The 16,030-nt window shown below is 36.8% G+C and overlaps 1 long non-coding RNA gene across 3 annotated transcripts in view; it reads left to right on the top strand.

Moving 5' to 3' along the window:
- Positions 1–2,885: 2,885 nt before the first annotated feature.
- LOC128143526 (uncharacterized) overlaps positions 2,886–16,030 on the top strand; it is a 37,482-nt gene continuing 24,337 nt past the window's right edge. For all 3 annotated transcript variants that reach the window (XR_008235783.1, XR_008235782.1, XR_008235781.1), the window contains exons 1-2: positions 2,886–2,948; positions 14,400–14,490. This is a non-coding gene — a long non-coding RNA (uncharacterized LOC128143526). The remainder of the gene's footprint in view (positions 2,949–14,399; positions 14,491–16,030) is intronic.

Here is a 16,030-nt window from a genome sequence, read left to right as displayed (position 1 = left end):
TTGAGGTCCTGTTACCTGCACATTCAGGCAGGACTTCCAACTTTCCATTGTTGTGCATTGCTATCTGCATCAGAGAAGGAGATTGCTGAAGGAATAGTTTGTAGAATAAATGTCTTTCTTATGCCAAATAGTTAATGTATTGAGCTGTTGACTTATGCTTTGAAGCTTGTATGTTTATGTTTCAATACATGTTTTAAGTTACTGTCCTGGTTTCAGCTGGGATAGAGTTAACTGTCTTCCTAGTAGCTGGTACAGTGCTATGTTTTGAGTTCAGTATGTGAAGAATGTTGATAACACTAATGTCTTCAGTTGTTGCTAAGTAGTGTTTAGACTAAAGTCAAGGATTTTTCAGCTTCTCATGCCCAGCCAGCCAGAAAGCTGGAGGGGCACAAGAAGTTGGCACAGGACACAGCCAGGGCACCTGACCCAAAGTGGCCAACGGTGTATTCCATACCATGTGACGTCCCATCTAGTATAGGAACGGGGAAGTGGGGGCAGAGATTCGCCGCTCGGGGACTGGCTGGGTGTCGGTCGGCGGGTGGTGAGCAATTGCACTGTGCATCATTTGTACATTCCAATCCTTTCATTATTGCTGTTGTCATTTTATTAGTGTTATCATTATCATTATTAGCTTCTTCTTTTCTGTTCTATTAAACCGTTCTTATCTCAACCCACGGGTTTTGCTTCTTTTCCCGATTTTCTCCGCCATCCCACTGGGTGGGGGGGGAGTGAGTGAGCGGCTGTGTGGTGTTTAGTTGCTGGCTGGGGTTAAACCATGACAGTTACTTTGCTCTTCTGTTTGCTTGTACCTTTAGACTTCTGTTCTTTGAGCCTGTTACATAATCATAGATTTAATTTACCACTTGTGCTGTCTTGCTTTAAAGCTTTACCATCCATGAAAAGGAACACTGTGAAGAGTCAGAGTACTGATATAAAACAATTTTCCCTGAAATCCCCTGTACATAGAGCATGATTAATTTCACAGCTGTGAATCAGACCTGGCCTTGCTTAGTATACACAGTCTATAAACAATGCATGTACATATTTATACATAATGAAACAAAAAAAATAGCACAAAGTTTACTTGGCTAAGAACAAGTATTGCATCAGTCTAATATCTGAAAGTCCCCAGAGGTAGGACAAGTCTCCCAGCTTTGCAAGATAATAATTTGATGCTCTAATATTTTTTTTTATATTGATGTTATAATACTAGGCAGATGTTTAATTCACATGTAGTCCATAGTACTGAAAGCATGTGTCTTTGTAATATAACTATCACCAGGATGCAATAGATATATTGGCTTTTAATCAGGAAGCTTTTGTTTCAAACAGTGTGCTATTTCAAAAAACAATGTTTGGAACAAGAATACAAGTTTTTTAGAGTTATTTCAATCCATTCTCTTTATTTTACTGAGAGAGGTGGTAAGAACGGGAGTACGTTTGTGATATACATTTTTATAAAGATTCAGAAACAGAAAAAAAAGGCCTGCAGGAAATTTATATTTCAGAAGAAAGTTTTCACAAACAGTTCTGAATAAAAAGAAATCTTAGCAGTCTAAAATGATGGAAAACATCTATGAACTGAAGTATGTAAACTGTGAAATTTTGACACCTGTTCCGACCTTAGTTACTTAAAACTATATTTAAGTTGCTAACAGGTCTTAACTGAGACATTAATGGTCATTAGGATCAGAATTCAAAAATTGCTTTGATGCCAAGTTGAGGTTCTAGGTAAAATTTACAAACATAGATTTAATTCTAGAAACTACAGCTCTACTGCTTTTTAACTTTGGTGATCACCACATGTTGGATATTTTGATTTTCAGTCCCCAAACGCTGCAGGTGCCGCATATTTCACTGCTGTGCTTTCACAGAGCTGCCTCTATGCCCCTGCAGAGAAACTTGACACCTATGCTAAGTTTAAAACCTACTGGGGTTTGGAAAAATAAGACCCAAGTCATAGCCTGAGGCATCTAAATGTAAGTGTCTACATCTGAGATAAGCATCTCAACCCTCATCACAGTCACTGGCATTTATTAACCTAACAAACAGAATCTTCCAGTGCCATTTCGGATGGCTGCCCTAGGGTGTCCCAAATGCACACATGGATGAGACAGGTAAGACCCAGGACCCATGGAAACACTGTGCCCTTCTGGAGCATCAGCTGGAGTCCAGGTAGGACACCTGAAGGCATCTTAAATGGCACTAAACACCCCAATATAAGGGCAACTGAACTGAGTCCTCATACAGTATAGTCAGTGAACACCTAGAGGCTATTCAGTTCTTCCTAAAGTGAGTATCTTCAAAGTAAACACTTATTTGGGGCAAGATTCAGTTGACTAAGCATGGACATCTAATGTTGTAACTCGGTCAGTTGCATGGAGCTGAGAGATACGATGCAGCACTTCTGGGACATTCATATCCTCTGGCAGCTGGAGGCAAGGTGGGCTACCCCAGAGTATATCCAATGGCACTGCTTTCCTATGCCTATGCATGGGTCTCATCTGAAATAACTCTCCAGATTCCATTGACTAGATCTTTATTTACCTCACTCACATGTTAGCATTTAAATCTAGGTGTCTTTGTGAGATGGATTTCAGCCTCCAGTTTCCTCTGCCTGTCTGCTCCAGTGACTGACATGTATCACACATCCTAATAACATGGCTCGTGTACATTAAAACAACATCCTTTTCATCTGCTGCTTTTTTAGGGAACAGATATTTTAAAGTATTGAGTGAAATATATCTCTCAATGTTTCTCTGCCATCAATCCTAAAGTGAATCAAAAAGGCAATAGCAAACAGACAGAAGTAGAAGTGGCTAGTCCTTATTAATCCAGTGGGCCAGTGACAGAGCCAGGAAGAGCACCTAGGTCTCCAGAATCCCCAGCAAGTCACCTTGTAATGGCTTCAGTCACTTTGTGTGTCTTCAATGTCTGTGTTACCTAAGGTAATTCTGGAAATTGCATTTATTGTGTTCAGCATGAAATTTCATCTTTCTGTTTGCAAAAAATGTTTAATTTCTTCCTTTTTTCCTGTTCCAAGTTAATTTATGTACAATTTTGATAGATTAGTATCTGGTTATCATAGAAATTTGTGGATTTAATGAAACCCATAACTATTACTTGTTTGGATTAGCACAGAAAAAAAAAAGATGAAACTGAAAATTACTGTTTGTCTCCTTGGGATACTTAAGTTATCAGTTCAGAAGATCTTCAGTTGCTCATGATAAGTCTGAACTTTTGTTCAGAGAAAAAAAAAAAGTGATTCACTGAGTCAGTGCTCCCTTTCCTTTCTCCCTCTTCCTCTCTCCCTCCCCATTACTCTCCTCCTCTCATGCACCCCTGGCGCTCTTAAATTATTTCTTTTCTTTTGAAAGTTGAAAATAAATGATTGATAGCAGCAAGCTACTTGGCTGCTGTGCCTCAATCCTCTTTTCTTGGTAACTGAAACAGTCCTGTTTTCAGCTGTTCTGAGGAAGTCTGAGACATGCATGTGTTGGTGAGTGCTGTCTGGACCAGTCACTCTACATCTGTGAATTATAGTCCTGGAAAAGCACAGCCAGCCTGAGGCTAGGTTGTTTCTATCTGGCAAAGAAAGGGCAACTCCAGTTCTGGCATACCCTATCCATAGAGTACCTAACTTTGCAACTTAATGTGATTTTAATACCAGTGAGTTTTTTGATGACAATGTTGTACGTAAAACCATGTAGGAATCTGCTGACCTCATTTGAGGGTGTACCTGATAGCTTTTCAACAAGGCCAGGAGGGAAAGTTCCCACCCCTAGGCAAGTATTTAAAGCTTTTTCACATTGGATTACACCTTGCTTTTTGAATGGCTTCAGTGATTTTGTAGTTATCTAACATGAACAAAGGAGAGAGAATTTGAGCCTAAGCAAATGTGTGTATGTGTAAGACAGAAAGAGAGAGGCTGGAATAATTTTTCTGAAACTGGAGCCTTAAATGGTTATGTTTTTAGCATTCCTATCTACAGTGGAAATCCTTTCCCCACAGTCAATCCAAAGCCTATTCAAGTCAATGGATTTTGGATCTCTGTCATCTGCAGCTATGGCAGACAAACAAAACAAACTGCTATCAACTGTAATATGACCTAAGTATTTGCAGCCCCTTAGCAAAAAGAAAAAAAAAAAAAGGCTAGCTTTGGGTCATTTCAAGGAGCTTACTGAAGTGTTTGTTTCAACTGTGTTCCGTTTCTAAGCAATTTCATATAAAGGAAGCAGGAGAACATATAAGTTCACATTCAGTTGTTCTCAGTCTCATGCAGGAGCAGGTTTGAATGCAGTTTTGAAACATTTTTTTTTTTCCTGCTCTTCTGATATTAATAGGCTAGTTTAGCTGCACTTTGAGGACAGAAAATCACTAGATGTCTAAATGAAAAATGTAAATTTTGCTTAAAAACGTCCAAAGGAAGTATTACACGTTGAGCTGGCACGAGATGTTGTTGCTTCCTTGAAACACTGGTTAGGACCTGGCCCTATGTGTTTCATTTTTTCTAAGTGCTTTAGATCTGTGGCAACAAGGCCTTGAATATATCATTAGTCTTGTTTATGAAAGTGTAGATATTCTGAGAATGACATAATAAAGCTTAAGACTTGGAAACAACAGCTCACCAGCTTCAGTTTGTTCTCTTTCCTCTGCAAATTCCTGGTGTACCTCTTCACCTTTAACTGAGAGGGGCTAGGTAGTCATTTGCTTTTGGAAGTTAACTTCTTGGTAGCTGAATGAGAGGAAAAAATAGAGCGTAAGAACATCACAGCTTTGTCCCTGGTTGTCATAAAGCACCTAATGAGTTTGCCAGGATATACAAACTAAGTGAGTCTTTATTAATTTTCTGATTGTAATATCAGAGAGAACAGCTCTGCATAAATTATATTGGAAATTTCCTTTCTCATGAGTTGTGCTGTCATTGAATCCTTTTGGTTAAAATTGCAATGAGGATTGATGTCTTATGTACCAAGAGAAACAATACAAAAAGTGGAACATTAAAAAATGGATTAACAATAAGGGGTCTTAGGTGAGTTACTAAAAAGAACAGGACCAAAACCTTTGGCAAATCTAGCTGTTGTGGTTGAAGGTAGTTTTTACCTTATCACTTTGCTGGACAATCTGAAATGGGGTGGCAGAAGAAAAGTGTGTTTGCACCTCTGAAGCTTGAAGTGATGGAGTTGCACCAATCAATCTGTACTGAGGCATAAACACATTTGCTTCTATTACCCCAGTCCCATTGCATAACTTCTGGCAGAAAACCAAAGCAGAAAGCTGAGGGGTTTATGCCTTAAACTGATGCAGCTGTTTGGTCTGGTGCATCGAGTCAGTGCCTAAATAAGATGTTCAGCTAAGAGACTCAATTAATGCTGGAGGGAAGAACTTCTACAAGTGAAGATCAGTTCAGCTGTTCTGTTACAAAGATGTCATTATCTTTCTCTGTCTTTAGAAGGGTTCTCACTTGCTCAAGTCTCTTTGTTTATCTTGGTTTCTAAGGTTACAGCTGATCTCAAATCTATCACTAACTCAGTGAATCTCAGTAAGATCAAACCTGTTGCCACAGAACTAAGCCGAACTTATGATCCTATTGCTGTTGGCAGGAAAGAATCTTACCAAACTGTTGGCAACTTACAAGAATTTAACATTGACTTGAGTGAGTTCCCAATTTTCTTTCTAAAGTACATTTCTGACTAGCATCTTTACTGGACAGAGTCAGATTTGGAATCTGTGTTCATTCCATGGATGTAGCTTCCAAAATATTTTCTTTTTACAAAAGACATTCCACAAGCATGATCAAGTACAGCATGCTCCTATTCCACTACAAGGTATTTCAAGAAAGGAAACTTTTTATAAGTTTATGCAGAATTGACAGTGGAAGTACACGGAAGTCCTCTTAATGAGCCATAGTTCTAAAAGCCCTCACACACTTCCTGAAGTTTTACTTTCTTAAAACATGCAGTTCCAAGATAGGTTTAAAAGTACAGTTTATAATTAAAAACTGATCCAGAACAACCTAAACTAGACTATGCCATTGATGCTCAATCCAAAACAAAGACATGTGAAACTTACACTGAGAGAAAAGGGAAAGCTTACCTCCCACCTGTGCCCCAAGAGTCTTCCTTGGCTTAATACAGTGGACTTCTGCCTTATTCTGTTTAATTACATTCCACAGAAATTGCATTTATAAATGTGCACTTTCAAAGAGTATGACATGCAAGTGAAAGCCTTTAAAATATTATTTTAAAGGAAAATCACGTTTCAGATCTCAAGGAAAGCATGCAAATTATCTAAGTGTGGTTATCTATGCTTTTTTCAGGTGCTAGTGTCATTACAAATAACAACATATTCAGTTCTGAAACTGAGGTAAAAAGGTATGAACTGACAACTTGAAAGAATGTTTTCTCCATGGGGAAAGAAAGCATTTCACAATAAGTACTTTCTATTTTCCTGAAACCCCTGCATGTAACTGATCCTAAATTTGTTGAAGGAACATGTGAATGGTGATGCTTTTCCCCCAAACCCTTTTCTCTGTAACTGGGGAAATATGAATGACAAGAGCTTTCTGAGAGAAAAAAAACCCTGCCGGCCTTATGTCAGACATACATCATGGCCTTTCAAGAAATGATTCAGGGATTCTCCTAGGACAGGACCCTGGGAATGTTCCTAGGCAAGCATCCCATCTGGCATGCTTTAAGTCAGTTAAGGGACAATATCATATTAACATTTAGGAGCAAGTACAGCCGGGTTTCCCCTGGAGTACAAACACTGGCCAGGAGAGTGCTACTGAAGATAAATCAGGTATAGAAGTGAAAATCTGGTCATTAGTTTTGACTCAGGGGCAATTCTGCAATGTCTGTAACTCTAATGAAGTAGTAATACACAATTAAAGTCTTAAAATATCCCACTCATTTTCTGCTAACATATCTCAAATGTAACCCAGGGAGACCTATTCCCTATACAGGAGAAAGTTCAGGCTTTATGAGCAGTCAGATTTTGACTTGTCTTTGAGAACCCTCAGAAAACCTTGCCAATTCACTAGTGCTCATTGTAATGAAGTATATCTTCATCCACTGACAGCAGAATTGGAACAAATCACTTGGAAACTGAGATGAATTAATTATTTTTCTGGCTTACTGATTTAATTTAAAGTAGCTTCAGATTGTTCATGTTAGTATGTAGACTGAGTCCATTGTTATGATATTCCATGTGTAGGTGGAAAACCATATCAACAACTCCCCACTGTTATTATTATCATAAAAACAATTCAGAACAGAATCTGTTTAATGAACACTGGTTAAAGCTAAATAGAATGGAAATGAGGCCTTCTGTCCATTCTTGTGAAAGGTTTAGATAAGGATAAGTCTGGATTGGCTTAAAATAAAACATTTCTTTTTTAAAAAATAAAAATATATTGAGATTGATTAGTATTAATCAAAATTCATCAACTACTAAAGTAATAATTAAAGTTGTCATGTTGAAAACAGATAGGAAAACCTTAGAGTTAAGCCTTGGCCAGTTTTCCAAATCTGTCCAAGTTAACTTTCAAAGGGTTTCCTATGCAAAATGTTAAAATAAGTCCCAGAATTTTGAAAAATACTTTCCTCCTGGACTGAACTTCTGAAACATTTTTCAAAACATAGCTTTAGAGGAATTTGAAACAAGAGACAGATACAACTGTGTCTGCACTGCTCATATTTTACTGGAGTAGCTATGAACAATATTTGAAAACCAAATCAAACCAAACCAGGTTTTATTTTTGATTTACAGCCAAAATAGATATTAATGAAAATGATCCAGTTTTTCACTCAATCTAAAGAGTTTTCACTACAGATGACAATATTGAAAATGGTGACAGATAAGTGATATAGGCAATAATTTGTCTATTCATCTTGTATTATGGCTGAAAGAGAATTGCTGTATGCAATTATTTGTTACCCACTCTTTTTGAAGCATTATGAAAAGAGAGAGCAAACAGGAATTTCCAATAAGGTTGGAAAAATAGAAGCACAAACATATGATATACCCAGAATCACCGAATGTTGAGTTTGGAAGAGACCTCTGAAGGTCATCTTGTCCAACCTCCGTGCTCAAGCAAGGCCACCAAAAGCTGGTTGCCCAGGGCCAAGTCCAAGAGGCTTTTGAATATCTCCAAAGAGGAAGACTACACAACCTCCATGAGCAACCTGTGCCAGTGCTCAGTCACCCTCTCAGTAAAAAAGTTTTTGCTGATGGTCAGATGACACCTCCTGTGTTTCAGTTTGTACCCATCGTGCCCACTCACATTACTCAAAAGCGAATGCACATATAGACATTTTCATTATTACTCAACAGAGTGACTAGAGCTTTAATACTTAGGATAGAGTTATTCTTTCAGGGAGCTAATTCTTCCTTCCTCAGTGTCCTGAATTCTGAAATGCAGTTGTTGGTAATGATGACTAAGAAATGCAAAGTATGCAGAATAGGGCATTATTTAATATTCAAAACACCTCATTTTACCTGGTAAAACAGATGTTCACATTAATCTAGTTGCAAAACTCCAGTTTGGGAGTAACAGACAGTAGTGCTTTCTCCAGAGCAAATAAAACTTTGGGGGAGACTGTTCCTTTGCATTCTATTAATGTAACTGAAAATAAACCTGCTGGAACAAATCTAACATGATTAAAAGGAAAAGAAAGAGATACAAATAGTGTTATCACCTGTTCATTTTCTGTTCTACAGACAGTGTTTTACTTGGATATTAGTAAGTCCAATATTTTCCATTTCTATGTATAAATGATCAGATTTTTGTTTTTACAGAAGAATTCTTAGATTCATAAGGTTAAAGTTCATTTAACATTTAAGAGACAAATGAGGTCAGCATTAGTACTGCAAACGTTTTTCATTATAAAAATTTAGTCACAGGCTGGTTCAGAAGTTGAAAGTACCACAAGAAGAGTGCAAGACACTAATCTCCTTCGTGACAGTGACAATTCCCAGAGCTGTTTAATACAAGTAAATGCACTCACGTATTTAAAAAAGAACAGTATTTCATATGGATAGAATCCAAAATACCATGGTTCTTAAAATTTTAAAAGCATTTTGTTGGGTTTGTCCTTCTAACTCAGTTGGTAATCTTGTATTTTGTGAAAATAGATTTCAGGTTGATTTTGGCAGGTGTTTATTGTTGTTGAAAATCAGGAGAACTAGGACACTAAGAGGAGGAGCTGTGGCTGAGGAACCACCCTAGAAAGCTGCTGAAATGTCATCTCTTTTGAACAGATTTAAAATTTGTCTCCTTTCTTTAGCATGATTCTTTGAAGCCTAGATGTCTTTTTCCTGTTTCTCAAACAGTGTTATAAACTTCTGTTTATTCTATATGTTTTCAATCCAGCTACTCATGCTTCTTACATCATCTTTCACATATTTGTTTTATTCTGGAAAACTTCTGCCAGCTAAGATCTTATTTTACTTCAGTGCCTTTCTGTCTTCAAAATAAATGAGAATTTTTTCCAGCTTCTGTAGTATTTCAGTTTTTAGATCTACAGCATTTAAGCCTTGATTCAATATGTTCTTGGTTTTGGTTCAAGGATAGAATTATTATTTTTTCAGCACATTCTTAACTTTAAATGTGGATTTTCTTTGGTTCTGAGGATTCTTTGTTGCTTTGATAAAATAAATTTCAGCGAAGGACTTCAGTACCAAAATAATTTTAGTACCAAAGCAAGAATTAATACTACTGTTTTCATCTGCTCACCTGTTTTTGTACTTTACTGCTACTGAGGTAACACAGATTTCACCAAAAAGAACATTGGCAATAATAATGTGAAGATGTTTGGGATTTTATGCTCACAAATATTTCAGAAAAGATGTTAATGGAAGATAGCCTCTGGCTATTCCCACCACAAAACACTCCCTAGCTAGAACCTTTGATGAATATTCAGCTTTGAGCCTGGAAATGATATAAAACAGCTATGCTGACTCTAGACTACCTGAAAATTTTTCCACTGTGAAAGAACCTTAGTTGTCATGCTGGGTTGTGCAACACAAGACCTGCTATATTCATTATTAATGCTTAAAATGTCTCTTTCCATATAAACATTATTGATAAATTTTATTTTCAGTCTCAGTAGTTCCGGTGGATTTTAACTAGACTACTGCTAAAAATGTTCTTTGATAACTGCATTTAATATGTTCTCTTTACAAGCCACATTCTGAAATGGATTTTTCCATAAGGCATTCTAAGCCATTAGTAGTAGTAGTAGTTTTATATTTTATTTATTATATTTTAAAAGAAATAAAGAAAATGAAATAATAGGCTGTTATCCTTAAATATCTGGGAAAGTTAAAATTGCTGCCATCATAGTAGCAATCAATGGTGTATTTCAACGAGATCTTGCTCATTTTCCTTAAAAAATGAGCAAAACACAAAATAAACAAACAGATAAACAAAACCATACCCCAAACTATCCATATAGGTAGGATTATGCTTCTTCAGCCTGTTTGACAGACTTGAGAAGCCCAAAGTCTATCCTATGCCTTGAGAATTGAGAGACACTGGAAATTTCTCTATTGCCTTCTACACGCTAATGATATTTCTGAATAACGTGAACGCAAACCAGGTTTTTCCATGCAAGCAGGCAAGTTAGCATTGAACTTCTAAGTTTATTCAGGAGAACAGCAGTGTGAGATACATGTCTACAAGGAAGATAAGATTTATAAAATATGACCTTTCATAAATCTTGTGTTGCCTATGTTGTAGACAGTAAAGCTGAAATGACACAACCAATAGAAGACTGTGTGTTAATACGGCAAGCAAAATCAGGTCCTATAGCATACTACATGGCAGCTAAAGATAAATAAACAACACAAGGTAATATTACTATGCCTACTCTTGTGTTTCATCATGACTGTTCAGCTAGCTTGAGAAAAATTAGGTATAGTCACATAAATTTCAAGGAGCTTGAATCTATTTAGATGGAGTGCAATGGAACTGGGAATCTGGAAATCACCCCTGCCAAGAAGAGAGTTGGAATACATGCCTTTTGCATAACCCCTCACTTCACAGCTGCTTTTCAAAACATGGCCTGGTTATATCTCCGTTATGCTAGCTGCGCTAAGAGCCAGGGGTACTGGATCTGTTTGAACAAGTGCCCTGGCCTCTCCTTTTAGGTATTAAGCCAATCTTCTGTAGCAGCTAATGTAGATTTGGCTTGGAGAATTTTTCTAGGGTGCAAAAAAAAAAGTATGCTATGCAAACCCCTACTATAGGCTCTTTCTGTTTTATTTGCATGATACAAATGGTCTTTGCAATTTGGTAAATGCAATATTTTATGCATACCTTCAGCTAACTCTTCCACTGCCATGAAAGCAGAGTATTTAGCTAGGCAGACTGAGTGTTTATTTAATAATACTAAAGGAATGATTGCCTTACATAAGTAGCACCTGATCCAGTGGACCAGAACTATAGTGTGCCAGGTGTCTGAGGCACAAAATAGTCTCTGAGCTACAGAATACAGTCTAGGACAAGAAAAAAGGCCACTGGCACATGGTAAATCACGGGGACACACTATAACAAAGTTGTTCAGCTTGGCAGTCAGCAGGAAAATTTTCTATAGCAATTTTTAGCTAAAGGAGTAGAATGATAAATAATAGGAATGGGATGAGCCTTGTGTAGTTGTTCGGTGGGAATACACGTTTATCTACCCTGAAAAGGGTAGGCAAAGGACCATTTCTTAATTTACAATAGGCATCTGGAAGGTCCACACTAGCTCCTCATTCTTCTTTTGTTCTTGACTTCGTGTTCTGAGAGGTGTTAAGGTAAAATAATTCCAGTAAAAGGCTGCATTTCAAGAATGAATACAAACCAGTATAACACCCAACTTCTGCTGTCAGTCTCTTAGCTGACTCTTACTTGATACACTTCCACCTTTAAATCACATATGGCCTTTGTTAGACAATGATATTTAACTATGCTTGGGTGTTTATGCATTTTTCTTCTTGGAGTTAATTAAATTCAATGTCTTTTTTTTTATTAATTTAATTGAAATCAACTAATGTTTTGTTAGCTTTTGCCTAAGAACTATAGATAGTGCTGACAACTATAATGCAATGCATATTTCAATGTAAATAAAGTCAGACCTTTCAAAAAATTAGACAAACTTGATTCAGTCACAGTAATTTGTCCTATTTTTATTTTATGGCCTAGGCATGTCAGTATTGATTCCTGAAATGTATACTGTTTCAGTAGCTGTCTATACGGTTCTTGCAAGAGATCCATATCCTGAAGAAAGTCTTGAAATAGATTATAAAACATGCTAAAAAAATGCCCTATATAATCAACAGAGCTGCACATTTTGTCCTGATTTGTCATTGAGGATGCCTGGAAGGAGACGCACATGGGAAAATTGCTAAATTGATGTGATATGAGCCTTCTCCAGAAAAGACTTCTGGACTCCAAGACTTCTGTGAGGTGCACATTATGCAGCCTAGGCATGCTCTTTTTCCACCGTTTTCCCTGAGAAAAGCCAAAGATAAACAGAAGTCCATCTAAATCCTTGTGGAAAACAGCGAGGGGGGTATCCCTGGAAAGATGATGTAGCCATTCAGGTCTGTCAAACTGAACTTGAGAGCCTTGGTTGAAACATCATTTGAGCAGATGGATTATTGAATAAGAATGCCATTTAAATGTAAGTATTAGGGTGTTCACTCAGCACAGAGCACAATAACACACATATGTTGCAAGTGATAAAGTGTGCTTTGAGAATGGATTTTTGGCTAATTATGTATGTATAAGTCTGAAAATGTCAATTATTTTAATTACCCTTTTGTAAAATAAGTATTTTTCATTTACTTTTTCTTTTCTGTTACGATGCTTCAGTTGGAATGTAGGGACAACTGGACCTTAAAAGAGAGGAAAATGCTACTGACCCAGGAGATTTTTCTTCTTTGGTGTCATATGTTCCTAATCTTTCTTCTCTTGACCTAGTCAATCCAGGGCTGAGTTGTGAAGCTCACAGTGCTCTTGTGAAATTGCTTTGGCTCACAGCAAGAGGATGGTTGATATGTCTAAATCGAAAGATATGCTCTTGAAATGTTATTGAAAGCAATCTGAAGTAACCACATTTGAATTTTTTCTATGAAATCCCATAGGAAAAGAGACTGTAAAATGAAGACACTTACATTTTCTTTTATGTGTCACTGCCTTCAGAGACTAATTTTTCTTCACTATACTAGCTTGAACGGAATAGACTTTTGATATTGTTTGGCATTCTTGTTCATAGATCTAAATTTTCAGCATGTAAAAGGTCACATATCTTTATAAAAGAATTCAATGATTGCAGAAGCATCTTGATTGTCTATAACACTGTAGAATTCTAGTTCTGTCAGTCTGTATAAACTGCACACATTTTTTTCCAAATTATTTAATTTTCTAAAGTATATTAGGAACAAAAGAAAACTTTTTTATAAGTTAGGCCCATTGCTATATAGAGGGGTTTTCTGTACTAATGCAGAAAAGGCAAATACATTTAGTATGTGTTTCTGTGCTGTATTTAAAAAGCACTAAGCTCCTTTGCATTCGACTATAGGAGGTTGGGAATTTTTTGATTAATATTCTTATTTTTTTAGGTGAGCAATACTTGATGGATGCATAGTAGTTTCCATTGGAAAACAGTAACTTAGCTGTGCAATAGAATTTTAGTCTGAGCCAAAGAAAGGAATTTACACCCTAAGACAAATAGTGCCCAGACTGGGAACTCACTGGGAATAAAGGTGATATAAATTTATGTTAGATTGGGAACACTTGATCCTCAACCTTTGAGTCTGACAGTGAATTACAGTCACAAAGCAGAAACAGAATGAAGTACATGGCCCATATATATTGTAATAGCATTCCTTCTCTTGTGAGCCAAGAACTTTATTTATTGTTATATAGTTCAAGTAACATAACACACCAGATTTGCCCAATTGAGGCTGACTAGTCATACCTAAGCAAGGGCACCTTCATATATTTTTGTGTTATCACATTTGTATAAGGACAGATTTTCTTCTTCTAGCATGTAATTCCAAACAGTAGAGCATACAAATAGGAAACAGATTTTCTTCTGTATTCATAAATCCTAAGACTCAAGAGTTGTAAAGCAAAATGATTTATAGTTCTGAGCATTATCAAAAATAAATGTTACATTATAAAAATGGTTTGGAAGTATAAAAACGAAAATTTAACAGGATTCACAGTCCTTCTGAAGTTTGGAATTAGATCACTAGATAGGCTTTGTTTACATGATCTATCCTCATATGATTAATATTAGCTCACAGTATGTTATTTTCAAGAGAACTTTTTAAAAAGGCATAAGGAAAAAAATCATGTTGCTCATTTAACTATTTTGTTTTTCATTTTTGTCTGCTGCATTTTTTAGCTAAAACAACTACATTCTTTTCAGTGGATCCAGATAGTGAATGATTTATAAAACCTCTGAACCAGCTCCGGATTATGAAACCAACCCCAAAGTAAGACTACAAAATGATCTGTAAACAATGTTTATTCCAAAAAGATGGTTTCTTTGTTAAACTCTTCCTATTTCTTTCTATTGATTTTAAAGACGGATTTTGCTTTAAGATATATTAAGCAATAAAAATCCTGCGGAGAGGGGAAGAGGATTAGACAATAGGAGTGGCAAGTCTTCAGAAAGAATTTATTCTAACAATTTCCATGGCCGCTTTTCATATATGAAATTTACCTTGCAGCTAAGCTGTTAACATGTAACTGAACATGGCATTTATAAAGGCATGTTCTCAGTCCAAAACTATATACTAACCTGCATTTTCACTACAAACTCCCTAAAACTGAAATTGAGGCGAGATTCTTTAGAAAGTCACAGCCTGGAAAAACAAATTTTAAATACAACTCCAGTGCACAAACTTGAGAGACTGTCACTTGATTTTATTTGGGTTCAAACTGAGTCATAATACTTTTGATGCTACCTGTAAATGGATTCTGTCAAAAAACTGAAGTACCACAGAATGATTATTCATTGTATATCAGAAGCTCTTCACTGTGGCAAATACAAAATAACCCAAAGTAGCATATGGAATGCAACACTCTTAGAGCCTGCAAAAAGACAAACATGGAGAAGAAAACATATGCAGGGAAATAGTTAATTGAATTTTAGCTTATTAGGTGTCTAGTTTGGGGCTAAATAAGACTTATTTATAGTCAAAGGAGTAAAATAGGCAATTGTGAGGTGCATTACCTGTTTATTTCATGAATCGCATACTTGGGGTGCTTAATTCTTTTCACTAACCATAAAGGGAGCTTTTGGTGACTAGATAATATATACTCATCTTCATGGAGGTATCAGTATCACAAAAGTGTGTCTTGCCATGTGTCCCCTGAGGCAAAGCTGAGGATGCTTTCCCTCCTGGATCTCACTAGGCACAGGAAGGGAATGAAAGAATGCTTTACAGCTGCTCAGAGGAGAGGGAAAAAATGTCAACAGTTTCAGAAAAACTGTATAAATTATCATATGGCTTTGCTACTCTAGTTTGTATGGGTTCTTATACCACATTAATTGCTCTGGTAACTGTGCACATTTAAGTCATGTTTTAACTAACACAACTGAAATGTTCAGCTCTGTTTTTTTCCCCCTAATGATCTCTCTGGGGAATGCAGCTATACAGGGGAATTTTTTTGACTGTCAGTAACGTACACCTCCCCTGAGAGTATGTGAAGGAAGATAGGCATCTGATAGGGGTTTACAGTTTGTCCTGACTGAGACCTGGAGTATTTGCTTTTTCAGGGTATTCCCCTTTTTAAACTAATTGGTAACTTTCAAGTTAGCATAGCAGGACCAGCTTATAGGCAATTTTGGTGCTGGTCCATATGCGCAGAATCCTGACTCCACAGGTCTTGTAGTCACACCACACTTTGATAACCGAGCAGGAAAGCTGAGCAGGAACACTTCTTGTAGAGCCAATACCCTGCGAAGTTCACACCCAACCTCCCCTCCCAGCTGTGAGTCACAGTGGGGGAAAAAAAATCATTAAAAAA

Source organism: Harpia harpyja, chromosome 6 (assembly GCF_026419915.1).
Source record: "Harpia harpyja isolate bHarHar1 chromosome 6, bHarHar1 primary haplotype, whole genome shotgun sequence".
Lineage (NCBI taxonomy): Eukaryota > Metazoa > Chordata > Aves > Accipitriformes > Accipitridae > Harpia > Harpia harpyja.
The sequence above is the reverse complement of the archived record's forward strand: the minus strand, read 5'-3'. Positions and strand labels throughout refer to the sequence as shown.